The sequence below is a fragment of the Xiphophorus couchianus genome, chromosome 5, assembly GCF_001444195.1.
Source record: "Xiphophorus couchianus chromosome 5, X_couchianus-1.0, whole genome shotgun sequence".
NCBI classification, from domain to species: domain Eukaryota; kingdom Metazoa; phylum Chordata; class Actinopteri; order Cyprinodontiformes; family Poeciliidae; genus Xiphophorus; species Xiphophorus couchianus.
The window spans coordinates 32,781,702-32,797,430 of NC_040232.1; the positions used below are offsets into that span (position 1 = coordinate 32,781,702).

Here is a 15,729-nt window from a genome sequence, read left to right on the forward strand (position 1 = left end):
CTTAATTTCAAAAAGTTGTCATGAAATACAGAAGCAGCTATTTATTGATATTTTAACAGTCTTTTAACAAGTAGTTTTATCAACACATTTCGCTACAAATGGTTTCTTGATCTTGATGTGGCCCAAAATGAAAATGGGTTATGACAACCCTGCTCTAGACAGTCTATTAGACAGAATAGATAAACCTATCCAGCTTTTAATGCAAACAAACACTCTTCCATAAACACACGGCTAATCATGAAATCATCACGCTCATGCATTCGACTCAAGAACAACTCTGGCGACATTGCCTTTTGTCTGGAGCCCCCTTGAGGACTGCTCCGTTGAGTGTCACTAGACGTCTGCGAGAAAGAAAATAACACGGAGTGAAAGCTCCCTTGATTTACATTCAGAGGTGAATGCAAAGGCAACATCGTCTTAATCAATAACCAGTGTGACACTTACAGATAAAGAGAAGATGCTGGAAGTGTAACATCAATTGATGCTGAAATGCCAAGAAAGGAAACACTGAATAGTAATCATTGGGTAAGACAATGGCGTGGCGTGCTTGATCAAGGCCCTTAATGCAAAATAGCTACCGCTGTGATTTTGAGTGTGCTTAATCATCTCCGGTTCCGCTTTTATCTACTTATTTTTTCTTTTGACACAACACGGTGGATTTTATTTTTGCATGCTGCAAAATGTGTAGGAACCCATGTCAATGTCTCTCTTTTTTTTTTTTGTTAAAACCAGTTTCCTGGCAACAAACTTCTGACCAATCACACAACCCTTTCGCACAGAGCTCTGTTGAAATAGTTTTCAGCCATTTTCATCACGCTTCAATGTCCATGAGAGTTGATTTTGGCACTTTGGATTAAATATGCAAGAGCCCTTAAAAGCAGTAGGGATTGGGACCCTGTTAAACTGGCGATGTTGTTTTATGTTCAACATGTACGGCATAATTTGATAACATTTCAAGAAAATTGAGGCTCCATTAAAAACATTAATACATCATACCTTTTTAAAGTAATGAAAATATAAACCACTCAAATAAGTGGAATCGCACTATAACAAGTTAGAAGGTGTATTATCAACAAGCCATATCAAATTATCAACAAGTCATATAAAAACCTAAGAGAATTCACGTTTCCATTAGCCTACGGCTTCAGCAAAGATGAGCATTATTGAAAATTTCAGGTGTAAGTGGCAGATATACATAATAAATAATAATAATAAAGCAATGTACATTTTATAGTACTTTAGCAGCTTTCATAACCCAATCAATTCCTTTTTGGAGTGACTCATTAAGGCTGTCCTGCAACAAATACCCTGTCCAGTTGGGACTATCTCTACCTGTCAAAACAAGGGATTGGAGAGACTGTAGTATCCTAAAAGTTATTGCTGATTAAATTGGGTGCCACAGATTCAGAAGATTATTAAATATTCAGAGCGCAGGACAAAGTTATCATATGCCATTTGGGACACAGACAGACCTAAAGGACACTTTAGGGGTGCAGGGCGAGGTGTTGCACATTAGAGCAAGACCCTGGACATTTATTGTCAAAGGAAAATGTTGCTACTCACATGACCACCCGGCTTTTTGGCGCAGGAATGGGGACATCAAATCCCATTTACCACTAAAGATATAATTACATTCTCCTCAGATTTAATTAAATTCTTCTTAAAATTACATTTCACACAATTCTGGCCTTATCAATCAACCTTTTGTGTCTGCCGACCCTCTCTGAAGATCCTGCAGGGTTCGTTTCCTCGCTCTCCTTCTCCTGTGACATTTCGAAGCAATTAAATATTTAGGTTATCACAGATTTTTTTTTTTTCTCTGCCCAACTTTCCTCAGTACCACTAGACTGCGAGGACATCAAAAAGGTTGAGTGCCACTGTGAACACCGTGCGTCTTGTAAGGTCTTCATATGAAAAGTGGAAAGGTTGAGTAATCAAGCCTCGAAAGAAGTGAGTACATTGGCTCCCCAGCATGGCAGTCAGGACTTTCGTCCTGTAGAGAAAAGGTCTTCTGTGTGAATCTCTGAGCAATGCAAGTCTTTCTTTTTGGCGACTGATTGCTTTCCTTGTGAACACACACTGTGTTGCAGCAACCTGTGCATGGAGCTAAACAACACCGGACAATCAGAGCACATTTAGCTGATGCTTTATCCAAATTTGGTGAACTGCGGAAACGCGTTCATATAAAATTGCGACGTTAAAAATGTCAGTTGAGATAACTCTGACTTTCACATGTTAAAGCAAATTCACATGAATAAAGGACAGCCTTTAGCTTTAAATATATGGGGGGTTTTCTACCACGGGAACTCATGTTAAATTATGGAATAATTAAGATATTATTAAACACTTTGTTTGCCTAAATCCTTATAATACTAGACCCCAAATTAACTGAACTGATTCTGACATATTACCTATTTTAGGAACTACAAGATGCTACTATTTTATGCTTACAGACAGTTATTATAAAAATGATGTATAGTGTTAGTGTTAAACAGAACAAAAAAAAGAGGTCAATTTCAAAGTCATATTCCTTCTAAGAAACTTCAGCATGTCATAACCACAATGCCTCTCCGTCATGCTGTTCCCAAACCATTCTGCATTGAACTGAAGTAGTTACCATGATGAGCTCAGCAGATGTGCAGTTCCACCAGCTGTTTACCAATTGCTGCTGCCACTAGTCTGGTGGAGCTGAGTGGGAGGGAGGTGTCAGGGAGGGATGCTCTGTGAGGCTGAAGAATTTGTCAAACGTGCATGAAAGAATTAACACTCCAGGTATTTTTTAAAGCATATAATCTACACATATAATCTACATCAGCTTTTCCCAATTCCGGTCCTCAGGCCTCCCTGCCCTGCATGTTTTAGGTGTTTCCCTTCTGCTACACACCTGGATTGAATATATGGGTGATCAACAGGTTTCTGCAGCACTTGATGGTCATGCAATCATTTGAATCAGCTGCTCTGGAATAGAGGCACATCTAAAACATGCAGAGCAGGGAGGCCTGAGGACCGGAATTGGGAAACGCTGCTCTACATAAATATAAGCATTTTTGTGGTGCCCCTAGTGTAGTTCTCTCCCTGGTTTAACGCACCTGGATCCAATGATGGCTCATTAGAAGGCCTAAGAAGAGCACTGACATGCTGAAAAGGTTGTTGGTACCACCAGGGAGAGAACGAAAACATGCAGGATGCCGGCCCTCGAGGACCGACTTTGGGCACCCCTGCCCTAGTGGGAGTGTTGGTACTTTGTTCTCCTGTACTTTGCGTGTTTTTGTTTGTTTATTCTGGCCTTTGCCACCATTCCGAGGTTACGCTCACCAAAGAGGAAGTCCTAAACATCATACAGTCCTGTCCAGTCATGTTCTATGAGATCTTGGTTGGTAGCATAGTGGCCCTCTGTGGGGTTTACCAGGAATGCAGACAGCGTAAATAGGCAAGCACACTTGCAAAGATTCGGCAATCCCTCGAGCCATAGAGGGGTTAATGTCCTCTCTATGGCTAACAAAATGGATGAAGTCCTGCATAACTCGAAAACGTTGGGTATGCTGCAGATGTCCTGCCCCGTGTTTCACCAAAACTTGGCTCAGTGACTGCAAACTGGGCCGGGCTTTCTGTCGTTTCAAGCCGAACACAGAACAGAGCTTTTGTGGAGGGAAATGGTGGAATCTGGTTTTATATAAAGGAAAGTTGGTGTACTGATGCCACGGTATTGCCAAAAACATTTAGTCCTCACCAGGAGTTTTTATTTATAGACTACGAACCACTCGATTCACCAAGGGAGTTCCCCTCATTTATTTTGGCCAGTGTTTTCATCCCATCACTAGCCTGCACATCAGATGCTGAGCGATAGCTTGCTGAGCCAATAACAGACATGGAGAATAAACACCCAGGCCCTCTCATCGTTGTTCTTGGGCTTTTTAATAACACTCCAATGAACTTTCAAAAATACAGAAAGCATATTAAGTGTCCCACTAGGGATAGAAACACACCGGACTGCTGCTACACAGCTTTAAAAGATCCATATCACACTGTCACCAGGCATGTTTTGGGACTTTCTGACTACAATCTGCTTCATCTCATTCCAACTAATAGACAGAAATTAAGAACTTCTATGCGTGTGGTGTGGACTGTTAGCAAGTGGACGGAGCAGTCAAAACAGATGTTGCAGGGATACTTTGCCAGCAGTTTAAAAGAACAAGGTCTTTAGTCATGGATTTAAATGTACTTACTAAATCATCACTTCTTACACTTCTTGGCAGACCAAGATCTTTCACATGCACATCAAAAATGAACAATGATTCACTTCACATCTGAGCAATCTGCAAAGGGGCAAGGAAGAGGCTTACAGGAGTAGAGCAGGCCAAGAAAACAGGGCACAGCAAGAAGCTAAAAGAAACACTTCTCAGCAGGTGACTCAACATCAGCTAGAAATGCTCTATGTAAAGGATCTCCACACACACACACACACGGAGCAGCATCCTTTTCTGGCAGATGACCTGCAGGTTTAAAGATGTACTGCTCACACTTCCCACAAAGCCATCCACATCTCACTCTGAAACAACCACATCCCATGCACCAGCCACCTCTTCAACTCCACAGACCACCTGCTTGGATTTAAGATCTCTGAAAAAGATCCAAATAGGATTTTTGTCAGAAGACAAGGAAAGCTCAAAGACCTGACGATGTCTCCCACCCTCTTTTTGAGAGCCTGCGCTAACCAACCCACTCCCAGCTCTTCGACAAGTCTGTGAAGCTGTGTGAAGTTCCCTCCACTGTCATCACAGTGCGCAGAAAACACACCGTTGCAATAAATAAGATCTGGAGAACTTCGTAGGCTCCCTTGCAGTTTGTCTACTGGACAAACAGCTTGATAGATGATGGAGTCAACTTGGGATTACGCTTCATCCTGCACCACCTCGATAACCCAATGACGTTCATCGTGATCCTGGTTGTGGACTTCATCTCGGCCTTCAACACCATCAACCCAGACATACTCCCTTATCATTTTCTCTTCAAATGTCTTCATCGATAACAAAGTGAAACTGAAGTGAGCGTCCTTGTTTGTGGGCACAAGCTTGGCGACTGAAGCTGATTCTGATTCATGGTGTGAATTGCTTTGTGCTTTGCATTTTTAAAATATGCCCTGCAGGCTACTCATGTGGTCCCTGAGGGTAACCTTGTGCCTGCGGGCACTGTGTTGGCTAGCTCTGATTTAGAAACTGTCAAATGTCAAAGCTTTGCAAATGTTTTGGGCAAATGGCCAGCTCCCTTTGTCCCAATCATTCCCTTTTCAGGAGACCTTTAGCATTTTATGTTCACAAGCTGCTATATTTCAATCCAAACTTTATTTGTAGACTTTAAGTTCACACTTAGACAAAGAAAAAAAACAACCAACCATGCAAACTTTAATAAAATAATTTTCTCTTCAGACACCAACAGCACTTTGGTCATGTTGGTGTTTAAAGTGCTACATAAATAAAATTGGTATAGTATAATAACATGGTTATTTTTCTCCCATTGTATTTGCTACTGTCTACATTTCTAAGCACTAATCTGCACTGTAAACTCTGTTCAAGTATGAATGAAAAACAGCAAGTAGAGTCAGACAAACCTTTCCATTTTACAGTCCCATGAATCACGCCAGCGTTGTGGGAACAAGACATAGAGGGGAACTTATTAGTCTTGGTACACAGTATTTTGACCCAAAGTTTCAGAAAAGTCCTTTTCTGAATAGTGTAACACATCGGTGGTATAAAAATCTGTTTTTTTGTTTTGTTTTGTTTTCTGCCATAAATGCTACTAAAGAAATTTTTTCTTGGCTGAAATCTAGTGATCTGCTCTGTCTCTATGCACTTCAGCTTAACCCAACCAAGAAATGGCAAGATGATTGTGCAGATCTAACTCTGTCTCGGCCTGTTTTTGCCTTAAATGCACACTCTAGATGGTCTCACAGAACATTTATTGCTATATAACACCCTGAATCTGAAAACCACATAACCCCAAAGGGCTAAGACTACGTCATTGGCATCTGTGTGGCGTAACTACAGAGGATAGACTTAAACTTATCTTCTGCTCTTAAGGAAAGTACACAGAGATGCCTGATCTTGACTTTTGAGTGTTTTGTGAAAGATGTTTCTCTTTCTACCAGTTTCTGAGATATCTGACTTGCATAGATTATATTCGTAGGGAAGAGCCATGCCGCATTCACAGAACATCCTAACCTCAGCCGTTGTCCAGCAGCAGTCAGAGATGCGACTTTTTTTGTGTGCAGCAGCAGTTCTAAGCTGTCAGCACCAAGAAAGTGTGAAAGAAATCCAGTCTCAGAAAAGTGTGCTCAAAGCAAAACAGATTGGACTGTAAAGTTACCTTCAAAAGTGCTTCTAAAAAGAAGTCAAGTGCATAATGCGAAAAGTACCGCGAGTGTGTGTATCTTGACATCTCTTACTGTGTCTGGGGCCTCTGCTCTGATCCCCTTCCTCCTCCTTCCAGGGAGTGAGGGAAGGATCACTCCTTCTTCAAAGTCTCCCTTTCATCTCTACCCCATCACACTGTCCTCTGGGAGAGTAGGAGTGGCACAAGCACACAGGACTGCCTTTTTATGCATCCATCTCCTCTCTTGTTCCTAACAACCTTCTCATCTTCCTCTTTGCTGCATCTTTCTGGGACACTGTTAGTCCCTTTTGACCCTTAGAAATGTGTCACGCTTAAGGTTTTTGTGTCTCGACCTGCATTTTTACATGAATGCTTCCTTTCTTTCCTTTTACTATTGCTCTTGTATTATTTGTTTTCTATTAAAATCATAGCCTGCTGTCAATATTCTTGCTTTAGTTCAAGTTGTTTGCATATAGGACGCCAACAGTATTCTATTTTAATTACACATTTTATTGACGTTTCATTCCACAGTTGTTACACATGGAATTATTTGAGCTGTGAACTTCAGACCAACACATTTTTACTTTTTATGAGGGGCTGCATAGTGGAGCAGTGGGTAGAGCTGTTGCCTTGCAGCAAGAAGGTCCTGGGTTCGATTCCCGGCCCGAGGTGTTTCAAAAAACATGACTGTTAGGTAAATTGGTCTCTCTAAATTCTCCTTAGGTGTGAGTGTGTGTGTGTGCATGGTTGTTTGTCCCGTCTGTCTCTGTGTTGCCCTGCGACAGACTAGTGACCGGAAAGTTAGCTGGCACCAGCACCTCCCGACCCCTCTAAGGGACAAGGGTGTAAGAAAATGGATGGATGTATTTATGATTAAGCAGCCAATATTAATGAAAGTCTACTTTGGACTCAGATTGGAAGCAGTCCTAGGGACATGTTGTTCTGACTTAGTACACTCTGACCTGCTAACTGTGGGTGGCACTTTATTCTCTGGAGTCTCCTCTTGGCAGTTGAGCAGCATACGTATTCAGAATCCCACTATCCCCCTCCCCACCACACCACAGTTTTCCACTCTCACTTCCTTGGGTCTCTACCCCCTGGGGGTCTACTAAATTTACAGTTTTGGGTTCCCCGGAGTTTGTAGAAATGCTGTTCCAACAGCCTAACATAACCACAGGGACGGTTAATGCACAACTCTGGGAATAACATTTTTCATGACCCCACTGCCACTTTCTTCCATGCAGACTAACATGCTGACAGTGGTCTCATCACTCTGCAAGAGGTTCTGAGTGGATTTAGTATGAGAAAGCTTGGATTCACTTGATGATAGAGAATGAGTTTTTTTTTTTTTGTAGTCATGATGGCGGACAGTATCTTAGATGTGCTCTTTGTTGTTTCTTTAGTTGCTTCCATCTGTTATTTCAAACGAGGCCTCTGTTGTAAAGGTTGGACTTCAGACGCCATTTCTTGTTTCACTTAACGTACAAAGCCTTCTCTTCAACGTCCTTAGGTTCGTTTGAGCATCTTCACAGTATGCGTAGGCCTCCATTGGAGTTGCCTCTTGAAAATGTTCCTGTGATGTTCACTGACTGTATCTCAATCTGTTGTCGTGAAGAGCAGGGAATCTGGTTGCGGTTTCTCAGTCTACTGCAGATCATGTGGTTCTGTAGGCATCTTTAAGCTATAGCCTTCCGAAGGCTCTTGGTTTATCTTTCCAGGTGAAATAAGATCAGAGTCAGAAGCTCCACAAGAAAGAAGTTCATGTTTAATAGCTATGTATGGAACGAGCAGTAAAATATGTGCTCCATCAACTGGAGTCTTTATAATACACACCTTTGACTTTTCAGAAGGTTAGTGTCACTACACACAGCAATTAAAAAATTTCTGTTTTTGAAATTTCTGAACACAATATCAATCTTTTTCATGACATTCAAAAAATGTTTTAGATGTTCCTGAGTCTTAGCTACTCTTCAGAAACCTCTGGAATGGGCTTAAGGAAATCCACCAGGTTTCCTTTTTGGCAATAAGTTAATATTTTTTGGTGTCTGGAAAATGACCAGTTTCAAAAACCTTCAGAATCAGCCACCGCCTAGCAACCCCAAGTGAGTCCAGCCCATCACCTAGTAACCCGAGCAAAGTTCCAGGGTGTTTGGTCAGCTGGTTTTACTGCTGTATGCGCTAATGGCTGCTGGAAGAAAACAAACTTTTTTTGTTGCCTTCCAACCAGAAACCATTTGCTGCATTCTTGTAGAGAAGACGCTACTAATGCTTGCATAGTTGTGCATCTACTTGCAGGTCATTTTGAAACGAGCAGACTAAAATCTCATTAACTAAAAAAATATTTTGTGCAAAAAAAATGTAATGAACATGTATGGTATAGACCTAGCCTAATCTATTCAAGAAAGCATAATATGTCACTTTTGAGTGCTGAGACCTCACCTATATAAATAATAATGTGCAACTAAATACCATCACAAAATCCACACTGTGACAATAAAAGTGGATATTGTGGACTGTAATGTGTGCTGAGTTATCAATTCAGAGATTTGTGGCCTGTTAGGATATGTCTAAAACAACTGTTTTATTTGTTTTCACTTCTAGGAGCACCTTACAGTGTTGGAGGACTGCATCGTGCGAAAGCTGCCAATGTAACCTTATCCCAGCACTAGTTATTTTAATTTCACTATGATGTCTTGCCAAGGCACATAGTGTGCGTCTGCCTCTTTCATCGTCTGGGACTGTGCTTTCCACAGGTACGCCAAAGCCAAGGGCCGTGCTTTAAATTCATTATCAGCTGTCTTAAAGACGAGGAGCCAATCTGTCTGAGAGGTGTCTGAAAGGGTGTGCAGCACCATCATAACAGAAAGAGCTGCAGCGAAATGCCAGCATACTCCCCGAAGTGGGTCGTGTGCGTCTGTCTGAATGATGTGTGCGTGTGCACAAGCCGGTGTTTTTGTTTCTGTGTGTATTCCCCCCCTCCCCAAAAAAGGCAAACCAGACAATGGGCTTATAAAAGTAAAAGCTTAGTGTTCAACAATCGATGTTGTGTTCTATGATTAGTTTTTAATGCCACTGTTATGGTTTTTGCGATGTCAAGACGAGCAATATCTTTGGCTGTCGATAAACAATAAAACGGAACAAAACCTCAAAGCAAAGCATAAGTTTACAGCTGTGGCGCCTGTCACAAGCAGTCCTGACTCTGGTTGGAACAGTAAACTTCTAGCGTGAAATAAAATGAACAATAAAAGCAAATGTTTATATCGATATGGAAATAACTGATCCTTTGCAGTAACAACTCACATAACAGAATATCAGCATCAAAAGCAGAAAGCGAGTGGGTGTGTGTACTTGTTTATAATACAATATCGAGGACCACAACAATGGGAAGTCCTCACTTTTTTGAAGGTCCCTTGTGCTCTCCTAGTTAGTTTTAGAGGTTTGATCTGAATTAAGTTGATTAGTTGTTAGGGATAGGCTGGTAGTAGGGGAAAGGTTTGGGTTACGCTACACACAGCAATAAAATATTCTGGCACATTTTAACCGCAACTGGATTGCTCCAAACAGAGCTTTGTTTTATATTACATAATGACAATAAAGTTCTAAAATTGATACAAGAAATGTTCTTGAGATCTGTTTACATTTTCTCAAAAAAAATGTTGGATTGTAATAACACTGAACCAACTTGTGTGACCTTAGTTAGTTAAGACTGATTACAGACACACACTCACGCACCCGCACACACATGCTCCACTGACCTTTGCGGGAAAAGAAAACTTTTGGTGGGAACCTTTCCAATCGGCAACAATTATCATTCATCATGCTCATTGCACAGCTCAATGATCATGACTTTAGAGAGTCTCCCCTGCATCGGGGTAGCATCACAATTTTTCTCTCAGACAAATACTCTCTGAAGTAACTAATTGCCAATTTCTCTGTGACAATGTGAATCTTCAATTTGACGCCACTTCCTGAAAGCTACACTGACCACGTCCGAAGTTCTGGGCTCCGTTGAAATTCAAAAAGGTGTTTAAATTCACATCTGCATTTAAAGCAAGGCTTCGTCCGACAAGAAGACAAGCCACTTCAAATGTAATCTTCTCTGGTTGTGCTCGTGGGTTATGCATGTATCATCCATCCATTACTCCACGTCCGGTGACTCTGGTATTTCAGCAGTTTAAAAGAAGGGAGAAGTTGAGACACAGAGAGAAAAACAAAAAGAAAATGAAAGACAGTACTCAAAATGACAACTGGCTGACAAAATGGCATTCGCAAGGGACAAAGGGAAAAAAGAGATTGTCAAGTAAAGAACGACAGGCGTGGCGTAATAAGAGGCTGACAGGGCGCGAGAAGAATATCGAGGAACATTTTCGCGATAGGAGAAAGCATTAAAAAACTGAAGCAGAACTTTGCCACCTTTAAAACGATTTTTTTTTATTGTTATTTTACTGCGTGAAAAAGATGCAAACAGCATCAAGGCACAGTATAACAAACTATCAACACAGTTTCACAGCATGAAAGCTGAACATCTCCTTCTCTGAGCCTCTTGGTGCGTGTGTGTGTGTGTGTATTTCAGGGTATTTGTATGAGCAAATAACTGTGCCCGTGTCAAACTTTGCGAAATCTTGTGTGGGAATTTCCACCTCCTGGCGTGACTTGGTGTTTTACCGAGCAGAAGCTTTAGGCATTATTATTGTAAGGTGGCTTAGAAGATACAAGATTTGAGGGGGCACGTCTTCTCCTCGTTTGTTTACAGAAATTACGGAGTCTTGTTGATTTTTTACAGCACATTTGAACCAGTGTATGCTGCCCAGAAAGATAAGGCCTTCTGAAATAATCCGTGCAGAGGAATCGCAGTGGTCTGTTTACTTTAAAAGCTCCCATACATAATTATTTAAAATGTCATCATGTTCCTCTTTATTTTTCCTGAAATTGAATTATATATGTAACGCCGTGCGCTGAAAATAGATTGCTTTTCTATATTTAGGATGTGGCGCTTCTAATGAGATTAGACTGATGAATCCTGCCAGCAGCAATAGCATGATATACTGCTAATAGAGCAAGTAAAAGATGACATTTTTTCAATGGATTCGTGTGTTCTCGATAACAATTATTGTCGAGCTTTGTGCACGATTCCCATTGTGCCACATTTATTTCCTTTTGGCCGACATGTCATAAACCGACACAATCCGTGACTTTCAGAAGCGGGACGCAGAAGTCTCGGGAACTTAATGACCTGACAAAATTCCCACTGAAAACTGTGGCAAAGGGCCAGATGGAGTTTCTGTAGCATCACCACTTAACTGGAATTGAGTGGAAACTTCTGCTTACAAGCATTAAAGACCCAAAATGAGATATGTCTGCTTCTTCTCAACCATCGTTGGTAATGACTTTCATCACTGAAGTCCAATCTGCTTCCAAATCATTCCGATTCCCCTTCGATATTACTGAAAGAAGTGACTGTAACCATTTAAATATATATTTATTTTAACTTATTGTTCGTTAAATATGCATGATCTCTCCATACATGCATGGGTTCTCTCTGAGTTCACCAACTCCCCCACCCCACAGTCAAAAGACATGACTGGTGGGTTGACTGGTATCTAGAATTTACCCTTTGCTTGACCTCTGTGTTGCCAGGTGATGGATTGGTGACCCGTCTTGTTTAATGGCTGCTGGAAAACGGCAAGCGGGTTTAGACAACGGATGATAAGATGGACGGATTGGAGGATGGATCATTTTGACTCAAAGTGAAGCCAAAAACCCCACATAAATAATCTGCTTTTTAAAAATAAAAATAAAAAAGTGGAATAGACAGGGAGGCATGCAGAGTACGATCTATAACGATGCCAACATTAGTACAGAATCACAGAACAACAAGAATCAGGCCAGATTACATAAAAAATGCATAAGCTGCAGAATGTAACTTTTAAATTGTTCATATTTTTAGCCACACTTTGTTGATACTTTTTTTGCTCTTTATCAATTTTATAGATTAAAAAGTGTAATATGAGCTGACTGACTGACTGATTGCAGGTGGTTTCCTAACAGGAATGTCACTCATAGCTCAATGTACCGTATTTTCCGCACTATAAGGCGCACCTTCAATGAATGGCCTATTTTAAAAACATTTTTCATATATAAGGTGCACCGCATTATAAGGCGCATAGAATAGACGCTACAGTAGAGGCTGGGGTTACGTTATGCATCCATTAGATGGAACTGCGATAAAGGGAATGTCAACAAAATAGTCAGATAGGTCAGTCAAACGCAGGTCATCTTGTTGCTTCCTCCACTTCCGCACCATTGATTCGTTCATGTTAAATTCTCTCACTGCTGCTCTATTCCCGTGTTTTACTGCGTCACTGATCGCCTTGAGCTTAAACTCTGCATCGTAAGCGTGTCTCTTAATAGGAGCCATTTTGGGGTCTTTACACAAACACACAAATGGAAATGAAACGGCAAGCTTCGCGCAGTCATAAATCCCAGCATGCGTCGCATTTTTCTTCTTCTACGGGGGAAAATGAAGTCGGCGGCTGCTTACCATAGTTGCAAGACCTGTTGTGGCTCAATATTGGTCCATATATAAGGCGCACCGCCAGCTTTTGAGAAAATTGAAGGTTTTTAGGTTCGCCTTATAGTGGGAAAATACGGTAGTTCTGCTTTAGATTTCATGTGTTTTAGCAGCACAAAATATCCCCAAACATCTGAATTTGTATTGTAAACAAAGAAACTGTGTATTAGCCTCATTTCAGCCAATTGAACAGCAGTGCAAGGCAAATTTCTGATTCATGCATCTAAAAAATAAGTTTGGTCACTCGGTCAATTTCTCTGCCATCTCATCAGAAGGACTGTAGGTAAGGAGTGTTTATTATTACCTTTATACTTTATTATATTATACTTTATTATTACCTAAACTGAAAAACTGCCCTTGTTTTATAAAAATTGACACAAAAAACCCCCACAATAAATCAATTTACAACCTAGTTTAATCTTCTTAAATGGAGAAAAGGTTTGTTTGGCCAGAAACTGACAATTAGGGCTGCAACGTTGTGTCGGATGATTCGAGTACGCTGACTTTTAAAGCTGCGTGAGCCTTGATTTTATCTACTTTATCTGTACTGTGTTCCAGCCAGATGATTATTTGTGTTGCGCAACACTCTCACTTCCACCAATGAGTTGTTGACGAATGCTAAGTGCAATTAGCATAACATGGGGTAACCAAACATCCTAGTTTCCCTGGACATGTCCCCTTTTGGACTGAAGATGAATACGTAGACTAGACTGCAGTATTGTTTTTAAAGAGTGACTGTGCGAGACTACTGCTTTTTTTTTCTAATTACATTGAATATAATTTTAGATTTTTTTTATGATTTCTCTCCACCTTGACTTAAAATGTAAAAGTTAAGAGAGCCATTATTGTTACAGGTCAAATCTCTAAGATACATAAGACTAATTGTTAGGAATGCACTGATTTGGGCCAATATGTGTAGCAGATATTCATGCTGCTGTTATGGCATTATTTACCAATATGTCATTTTATCACATTTTTTCCTCAATCACTTGATCAATCATCAGAATAATTGATATATTATCGATTACTAGAGTAATCAGCTACACAAGCCCTACTGACAATAAAACTACAAGAACATTTTCAAAGTTAAAACACAAACTGAACCCATATGACACCCTGGTAAATGTCGTATTTAATAGTACAATGGGTGTCTGTCTTCTCAAGGAGGAAGACAAACACGTATTTAGCTTTTACTTACAATCACATACAGACCAAGACATGCACACACAAGTAGTCATAGTAAGGATTTGCAATGGAGCGAGGGTGAATATAGAGACCGGGTAATGTCAGATTTCTTTGCAGAGAAGATGAAAGAGGGAAGATCAAACAACCGGTAAAAACGTGATACAGAAAATGTCAGTCATATAAAGACACACACACATGCACACACACATGGAGGCACAGCAGGACATTTTAACTTCCAAGCAAAGGAACACCAGAGTTCATGTAAATGTAAACCATTGTCAGGTAACACACACGTGTTGCATGTGTGGTAATCACCATCAGCTAAGCTTCCATTAGCATCATCAGCTGTACAAGTCAAAAAAGCCCTAAATTATTGTAAGCAAACAATCGTTTTAAAAAAGCTCCATGGGCTTCCTTTTTTAGACAATAATTGTAATAGGGAAGTGAACTCTTTCCCATTACAATGCTTTCCAAAACATTGTTCAAAATAAAAGAGGCAAAAAAAATAATGGAATCCTAGATGTTCTCATTTTGTTCCTGTTTGTCTTTTGAAGGATGATTTTAATATCAGCCTTGAGAATTCTCTTACAATTTACATACAAGAAGAACATAAGATGAAAAATCGCCAAAGAAAAGACCAGCGGCATTCCTAGACAGAAAGCTTTATCAGAGAACAGGCCGTCCACACTACACAGATAACTTGTTTTTTGTCCCCCCGCATCTTCAAGAAGAGATAAAAATTGTCTCACGGCAAGCCTGAAATACAATTAACGAAGCTCAATTGATCTTTACCTTACTTGGCTTTTGTGTCTGTGTTGCAGTTGGTAAAAAACACTTCTTCCCTCGGATTTATTCGAAACAGCTCAGCCGTTTCCTAATGGACTCCTTTTTTATATAAATGTGACCAACAAAGACGTATTGCACGCACGCATTTATTCTGCAAGGCCAGATGGTGCACAAGTTTTGACTGTGGGGTGTCAGACTAACCTGACTCCTAATGTGAACAGATAAAGAAATTCATAGAGATAAAAACAAATGTGCCGTACTGCATAAATTCAGTCAACAAAAGTCCTACAGATTTTGAAGGTTAGGAAAGAGCTTTACAGTCTGGTGCAATCAACACATTGCTCTGGCACTTCCCTCTACGTGTACATAAGAGTTTGTGTGTGTTGACTAATTAGACTGGCTTGACAAGTCGTTATTGCAAGGGTCAAGGAGAGCAATTCAGTATTCAAGTGGTTTTTAGTGCTGTGTGAAAGACTAGAAGAAAAAAGGTCGCGGGGGTAGCAGCATAGGAAGGCCCAGACTTCCCTCGCCCCAACCACTTGTTCCAGTTTGGGAATCCCAAGGCGTTTCCAGGTCAGCCGAGTCCCTCCAGCGTGTCCTGGGTCTTGTATACTCAACCCGAATAACAAGTTTTTCCATGTACTTTGTCTGATCCACACTATTGTGTAGAGCATGAAAAACACTTTGTAAATTTGTCTGACTGTAGTAAGTGGGAATTTTCATTTTACTCTAGCGTCAAGGCAACTAAAGTTGTGTTGCCATTACAAATGTGCACAAAACGTTGTCAACATCTTACTAATGTCGAAAAGACACAATTT

The 15,729-nt window shown here is 40.6% G+C and overlaps 1 protein-coding gene across 1 annotated transcript in view; it reads right to left on the minus strand.

Annotated features, from left to right (window-relative positions):
- Positions 1-15,729, minus strand: part of LOC114145454 (zeta-sarcoglycan) — a 345,347-nt gene that overhangs the window by 247,739 nt on the left and 81,879 nt on the right. The window lies entirely within an intron of this gene.